The sequence below is a fragment of the Triticum aestivum genome, chromosome 4B (genome assembly GCF_018294505.1).
Source record: "Triticum aestivum cultivar Chinese Spring chromosome 4B, IWGSC CS RefSeq v2.1, whole genome shotgun sequence".
Lineage (NCBI taxonomy): Eukaryota > Viridiplantae > Streptophyta > Magnoliopsida > Poales > Poaceae > Triticum > Triticum aestivum.
Genome location: NC_057804.1, coordinates 551,027,781 through 551,036,195, shown reverse-complemented (window position 1 = coordinate 551,036,195; position 8,415 = coordinate 551,027,781).

Below are 8,415 nucleotides of genomic sequence, written 5' to 3'. Positions count from 1 at the left end.
GCAATAGGAACTTGTGATGGTATGGGTGTTGAACTAGTTTGATGATGTGTGAAGCTTCCATCTTCTTCTTCATCATCATGAGGTTCTTGTTCCATAGGAAGAAGTGCACCAACACCCATGGTCAAAATATCTTGAGAAGAATCTTCTTCACCTGCATAACTTAGATCAACGTGCTCCCCATGGGAGCCATTAAATTCATCAAACACCACGTCAAAAGTTTCTACAACACATCCATTGGATTTGTTGTAGACTCTATAGGCGTGAGAGTTTGATCCATAGCCAACAAATATGCCCTCAATTGTTTTTGATTGAAATTTTCCTAACCGTTCTCTTTTGTTGAGGATGAAACATTTGCACCCAAATATACGAAAGTACTTGACATTTGGCTTGTTCCTAGTTAGAATCTCATATGGAGTCTTTTCCAATATAGTGCGGAGGAAGAGCCGGTTTGATGCATGGCATGCAGTGTTGATAGCTTCGGCCCAAAAACTATGTGGTGACTTGTATTCATCCAACATGGACCTTGCCATCTCTACAAGTGCACGGTTCTTCCTTTCGGCTACACCATTTTGCCGAGGAGTGTATGGAGCTGAATATGGATGCTCAATCCATTCATCACTAAGGAATTCTTCCAAGGTATAGTTCTTGAACTCAGAGCCACTGTCACTTCTTATTGTGTCACACCCAAGATGCGACCCTATCCTAAAGGAACTCGAAGGTCCCACCAAGGATAGAAGCGCATCTTGAAGACGCTTTTGCAAGGTGGATATCATTACATCAACATTACATAATAGATGGGGATACATACATAAGGCATACAATGCCACACGAATACAACATCACAATACATAAGAGCATCATCCGACTACGGATGAAACACAAACAAAAACTCAAACGACATCCACCCTGCTAGCCCAGGCTGCCGACCTGGAACCTATCCCTGATCGAAGAAGAAGCAGAAGAAGAACTCCAAAACAAGCAAACATCGCTCTCGCGTCATGATCATCGCATAACCTGTACCTGCAACTGTTGTTGTAGTAAACTGTGAGCCACGAGGACTCAGCAATCCCATTACCATGGGTATCAAGACTAGCAAAGCTTAATGGGAAAGGAAGGGGTAAAGTGGTGAGGTTGCAGCAGCGACTAAGCAAGTATGGTGGCTAACATACGCAAATAAGAGCGAGAAGAGAGCAAGCGGAACGGTCGTGAAGCTAGCAATGATCAAGAAGTGATCCTGAACTCCTACTTACGTCAAACATAACACAGAAACCGTGTTCACTTCCCGGACTCCGCCGAAAAGAGACCATCATGGCTACACACGCGGTTGATGCGTCTTAATTCGGATCTGGTGTCAAGTTATCTACAACCGGACATTAACAAATTCCCATCTGCCTATAACCGCAGGCACGGCTTTCGAAAGATTATACCCTGCAGGGGTGTCCCAACTTAGTCCATGATAAGCTCTCGCGATCAACGAAGGATGTACCTTCTCCCAGGAAGACCCGATCGGACTCGGAATCCCGGTTTACAAGACATTTCGAAAATGGTAAAACAAGACTAGCAAGACCGCCCGATGCGCCGACAATCCCGATAGGAGCTGCACATATCTCGTTCTCAGGGCAACGCCGGATGAGACATCCTACGACTAAAACCAGACCTCGAGTTTCCCCGAGGGGGCCCCGCACTCTACTCCGTTCGGACCAACACTTAGACAAGCATTGGCCCGGGGGGGGCTAAAATAAAGATGACCCTTGGGTTGGCCGACCCAAGGGAAACGTATAGGTGGTGGTGAGGCAAATGGTAAAACCAAGGTTGGGCCTTCCTGGAGGAGTTTTATTCAAAGCGAACTGTCAAGTGGTCCCATAAATCACCCAACCGCGTAAGGAATGCAAAATCCGGGAACATAACACCGGTATGGCGGAAACTAGGGCGGCAAGAGTGGAACAAAACACCAGGCAAAAGGTCGAGTCTTCCACCCTTTACCAAATATATAGATGCATTAATTAAATAAGAGATATTGTGATATCCCAACATAATCCTGTCCACCATGGAGCGATCTTCAACTTCACCTGCAACTAACAATGCTATAAGAGGGCTGAGCAAGCGGTAACATAGCCAAGCAACGGTTTGCTAGGAAGGGTGTCAAAGGTTAGAGGTTCATGGCAATTTGGGAGGCTTGATAAACAGGTGATAGGTAGCGCATCATAGCGATAGAACGAAGCAACTAGCATAGCAATGATAGTAGTGAGATCTAGGGTAGCAGTCATCTTGCCTGAAATCCCGCAAGGAAGAAGAACGAGTCCATGAAGAAGATGAAGCCACGAAGACGAACCAAGCGTAGACGAACGAATCCTCACAAACGCAACGAAACGGGAACTATCGAGAAGAAGCACACAACAAGGTAAACACACCACACATAGACAAGACATGGTGCACAACAAGCATGATGCAAGACAAAGCTACATGAAGCTACTCATGGCAAGAGATAATGCAAACAAGAACAACACATCAAGGCAAGTTTAAATGAGGCCGGGAACAACATATAACAATTCCGGTAAGTCCTCATATGCAAATTTCGAAGTTGGTCCATATCTGAATAAACCTTATGTTCAAGTTGTTAAACAATAAGTTAAGATGCACCAAGATGATCTACACGAGATTCTAGTCAAGTTACATATAAAGTTCATTTAATTCGGAGCTACGGCCTAGAAGATATGAGCAAAACAAGTTAAACATGGCATTGATGCAAAATGCACCCAAACATCAAGAAAACACCTCAAAACAAGGATGCAACATGATAATATGAAACTATATGCAAAATCAAGCAAGTTTCATATAGAGCACACTCAAAACGGAGCAATGGTTCAACACACACACACTATACAAGTTATAACAACAATCTGTCCAAAACAGCAACTAGGCATCTTGCAAGCACCAAAACAACATTCTACAGTACCACAATATGAAAACAAAAGGCATGGGCATGATGTACAGGTAAAGCATAACAAAACATGAACACTGAGCTATCTCCAGAAATCACTAGAACATGCTCAAACACACATGTCAAGATTGCAAATAATAACAGTTCAGAGTTTGCAGAAAATAACATCAGGTTGCAATGTTTAGAGCTATCAAACAACATGTTACAGGAACTTATCATGGCAAACAAAGGCATGGCATGATACTACTAAATGCATAAAACAAAAGTCCCTTACTGATCATGAGCCAAAAAGGATCAGAAGATATGATGGCACCCATGTAAACATAGCAAGTTATAATACAGATTCATACATGGCAGGAACAACAATAAGTAGGCATGTTGATAAGCTTGTACCACTCACCACAGAGCAATACATGGCATGGCAAGGCAACCAACAGTAAGAAGGCATGTTTATGAATCTAAGCATGGCAAGAGCAAGTTCATAGGGTACATGGAACACTAGCAACAATCATGGCAACAACTGTAACTTAATGTTAACATGCTGACAACAACATTATATAGCAACTTTGGAGCAAGATTATGATAAGCTACAGCAGGCTATAATTGCAGCCAGGGGCATGAATGGATAGAGCATAACATGTAGAACAAAACACCCTTAGTGAACATCTCTAGATTATGCATAGAATGACTTGTAGCAGCAGGTTTACATAGCATCACGAAATAACAGATTTAGCCTAGCAAAACAGCAACAACGAGTACCCTACTTAACAAGCTCGATTCACTCACCACAAGTCATTGCATTACAAGATAAGTATAGCATCAGCAAGAAGACATGTTTATGAAACAAACCAAGGCAAGAACAAGTTCATAGCATGCAAGAATGAACTACAACAACCTTGGCAAAATTGAATAACATGTAAACAATCTGCCAGGAAACATTTTGTAGCAAAAGTAGACCACGAAAATGACATGCTAGACTAATACATAATTGTAAACAGGGGCATGAATGGATAGAGGAGAACCATATGTTCAAAACATCCTTGCTGAAGTATCTCATAATATGCATGGATCTCTATGTAGCATCAAGTTTACATGGCATAAAAATAACAGCAGAACAGGGACTGAAATCAGCAACATTACGAAGCCTAGTTTACATGCTTGTGCTAGTCACCACATTGATCACAAAAATACATGGTAAGCACCTCGGTAAATAAGACATGGCATAGATCAAAACACATGTAGACATCAACCTCATAGGATGCACACATCAATCATGGCAAAAATGACAAATGAGCATGTTCTGTTAACAGACAGCAGACAACATTATATAGCACTCTTGCAACGATGCTTCTGGCATCAAGATGAACTCAAATGAATATGATGCAATGGAAAGAAATTAAGTACTCGTTGAGACGAACAATTTGACATATTACACGCACAAAACGGAGCAGTATGCAAGGAGATATGGCAGGTCAAACATGGCATGAAAATGTTACAGATCTGGGGACTTAGTCGAAAATATACCCTCCGAAAAGTCAACGCGGGACGAGGACCTGCGGGACGGAGACGATCCGGGATGGGCGGAGGCGCGTTTGGTTTGAGGGAGTGGTGGATCTCGTCCACTCCCCCGGATCTGACCGGAGTAACTCCGGCGAGGTCGCCGGAGAAGGCGGGGACGGGGCGCCGGCGACGGGAGGTGCGGGGCCACTGGGCGGCGGGGCGGAGGGAGTCGGGCGGCGCTAGGGTCGGGCGCGGGGCGGCGGGCGCACGGGCACGGACGCCGAGGCGGCGGCGCCGGCCGGCGAGGATCCGAGGCGGCGGGGCGGCGCGGGCGGCGGCTGACGGCGGCGCTCGACACGGGAGCCGCGGGAGGCGACGGCGAGGCCATCGGGCGGCGGCGGCGGGAGCCGGTCGGGGCGGCAGCGATCGGGGGCGGCGAGGTCGGCGGGAGGTGGCGCGGTGGAGCCGGCGAGCTCCGACGGTGGCGGGACGGAGATCGACGGCGGGGAGCGCGCTCGGGGCGGCTCGGGCCCCGATGGGCTCGGGCGGGCCTGCCCCGGGCCTGGGCGGGCTGCGGCGGACGTGGGCAGTGCGGGGACAGGTGGCGGCGGCGGATTGGGCGCGGGGGCGGCGGCGGACGTGTCCGGCCGGGGCGGACGCGTCCGGCGGCGGAGAGGCAAAAGGCTAGGGTTTCGGGGGGAAATTGATCCGAAAAAGGGAAGGGGAAGACGTTTTTATAGGTAGAGGGAGCTAGCAGAGTCCAAATGAGGAGCGGTTTTTGCCCACACGATCGAGATCGAACGACCGAGAGCATGGAGGGGACTTTGCTGGGTTTTGGGCCACTTTGGAGGGGTGTTTGGCTGCACGACGAAAGGGGCTTTGCGGGCTACGCGGTTAACCGTTGGAGTATCAAACGACCTCCAAATGGCACGAAACTTGACAGGCGGTCTACCGGTGCTATACCAAGGCCACTTGGCAAGGCTCGGTCCATTCCGAGAATGTTTAACACCCGCTCACAACGAGAGACAAAAGGGGGACGCCGGAGGGCATAGGAGTGCCGGATCGCAAAACGGACAACGGGGAAAATGCTCGGATGCATGAGACGAAGACATATGCAAAATAAGATGCACATGATGACATGATAAAATGCAACACACAAGCAAATGACATGGCAACGACAGTGAATAACTGGCAGACACCTGGCGCATCGAATCCGGGGTGTTACATATTGCCAAGATTTATTTGTCAAACTTGCGTTGTGCTTGCTTGGCAAAATCAATGAAGGCGATCTTCGTCTCGTCCTTGGACTTGAGGAAAAACACCCATGTATATCTTGAGTAATCATCAACAATGACAAGTCCATACTTTTTCCCACCAAGACTATCCCATGAAGGAGGCCCAAAAAGATCCACATGAAGGAGCTCCAGGGGCCTTGAAGTAGACACAATGTTCTTGGGTGGGTGCTTTGATTGATGTTGCTTCCCGGCTATGCATGCACTACACACACAGTCTTTCTCAAAAGAGACATTGGTTAGTCCAAGGATGTGATTCCCCTTTAAGAGATATTGAAGATTTCTCATGCCGACATGGGCTAGCCGGCGATGCCATAGCCACCCCTTGTCGGCCTTGGCCATTAGACAAGTTGCATGGAATGTGCTCTCTTTCGAGAATCAACCGTGTAAAGGTTGCCATCCAACTCTCCAACAAAGGCCACTTTGAGAGTATCTCTCTTAAAGATTTTCACATCCGTTTCACATCCGTTAGTCCAAAGAGTGTATCATAACCAACAAAAGCCAATTGGCGAACAGAAAGCAAATGATATTTAAGGGATTGGACAAGCATGACATTTGCAAGAGACATGTCATTTGTGATAGCCACCTTGCCCAACCCGAGTACTTGTTGAGGGAGTCCTGGATTAGGGGGTATCCGGATAGCCAGACTATATACTTTGGCCGGACTGTTGGACTATGAAGATATAAGACTCAAGACTTCGTCCCGTGTCCGGATGGGACCTTCCTTTGAGTGGAAGGCAAGCTTGGCGATTCGGATGTTAGATCTCCTTCTTTGTAACCGACTTTGTGTAACCCTAGCCTCCTTCGGTGTCTATATAAACCGGAGGGTTTAGTCCATAGGTAAAGAACAATCATAATCATAGGCTAGCTCCTAGGGTTTACCCTCTACGATCTCGTGGTAGATCAACTCTTGTAATACTCATATCATCAAGATCAATCAAGCAGGAAGTAGGGTATTACCTCCATCGAGAGGGCCCGAACCTAAGTAAAACTTCGTGCCCCCTGCCTCCTGTTACCATTAGCCTTAGACGCACAGTTCAGGACCCCCTACCCGAGATCCGCCGGTTTTGACACCGACATTGGTGCTTTCATTGAGAGTTCCACTGTGTTGTCGCGATAAGGCTTGATGGCTCGTCTTATTGTCAAGGACAACATCACCTCTGGGGGAGCCCTGGCTCTAGGCCAAATTCTCCGGCTAGGCAGCTTCGTCATGACCGCTCGATCGGCTGCTGCGCCAACGATGACTTCTCGGTCATCAAAAATAGCCTCCACGTCAATTTAGGACTCGCCGAACAGATGGATCCAATGGAGCTCTCCTCCCTTAATGAGCTCTTGGATCACATCGCCGCTCTGGGAGTTGCTACAGACTATGATCGGATTGGGTTCAAACCCGACCAAAGGGATATTAACTCCCCACCGGTCACCCATGAGATAGCGGTAGTGGAAGAGCCACACATGGATTATTCCTCTACTTTGAGGATGAACTATGTCCGGATTACCGAGCTCTCTGAGCCGGATACCCGTTCGCAAGAGAACATGACCCAGACCCCGAACTTAGAATCGGGCAGCGGGTCGGAAAAATTGGGCAACATCCCAGAGTCCGAGCTACCAATCCCGGAAGCTCCTCTGCCCTTGGGTGTCAGATCGGGTCAGAATTCAGACTTAAATCCGCCCACCCACCCATACTTATGCCATCTTTCCCATATCAGACAAGAGCCCCAAGAGACAGTACATCGCTACTGGGCTAGATTCCTCCTTGTGATAAACAAGGTCAAGGACTGTCGCGAGGAAGACGCAATCTCACGTACATCGCTATAAGTCGCCGTGACATAGTACACTTTGCTGACTTAGCGGCCATAGTACAGAAGTACTGTGCGATGGAAAGCACTTGGAAAACCCAAACAAACTTCTGGGATAATCTGGCTAATGGCAGTATTATAAACGCCAAAGTGTACTATGTCAGCAGACTCCGTCGAGATTTTTACCTCCGAACATACGACATCAAGCTCAACCCGGAAAAATGTGTTTTTGGTGTAACCTCCGGGAATTTGCTCGGCTTCATCATTTCCAATAGAGGAATCGAAGCAAATCCGGCAAAAATCCAAGCTCTGTCATAGTTGGCTATCCCAATAGACCTCAAGCAGATCCAGAAACTAACTGGATGCGTGGCCGCCTTAAGCTGCTTTATCTCCCGATTAGGAGAAAAGGCACTACCTCTTTATCGCCTTCTTCGACGCACCGAACACTTCGAGTGGACGGATGCGGCCACGGCTGGACTGGATGAAATAAAGACCCTATTGGCCAGCAATCCAGTCCTGACCGCGCCAAATACTGGCGAACCTATGCTATTATACATAGCTGCAACACACCAGGTTGTAAGCGCGGTGCTCGTAGTCGAATGAGAAGCAGACGAACACAAGTTCCCGCTCCAAAAGATGGTATATTACGTGTCCACTATCCTCACTCCATGCAAATCCCGATACCCCCACTATCAAAAGATAGCATATGCGGTCTTCATGGCATCCCGGAAACTACAACACTACTTCCAAGAGTGTTCGATTACGGTGGCCTCTGAAGTACCACTCAATGACATAATAAACAACCGCGACGCCACGGGCTGGATTGCTAAATGGGCTATCGAGCTCCTTCCGTTCAACATAACATACAAACCACGGCGGGCCA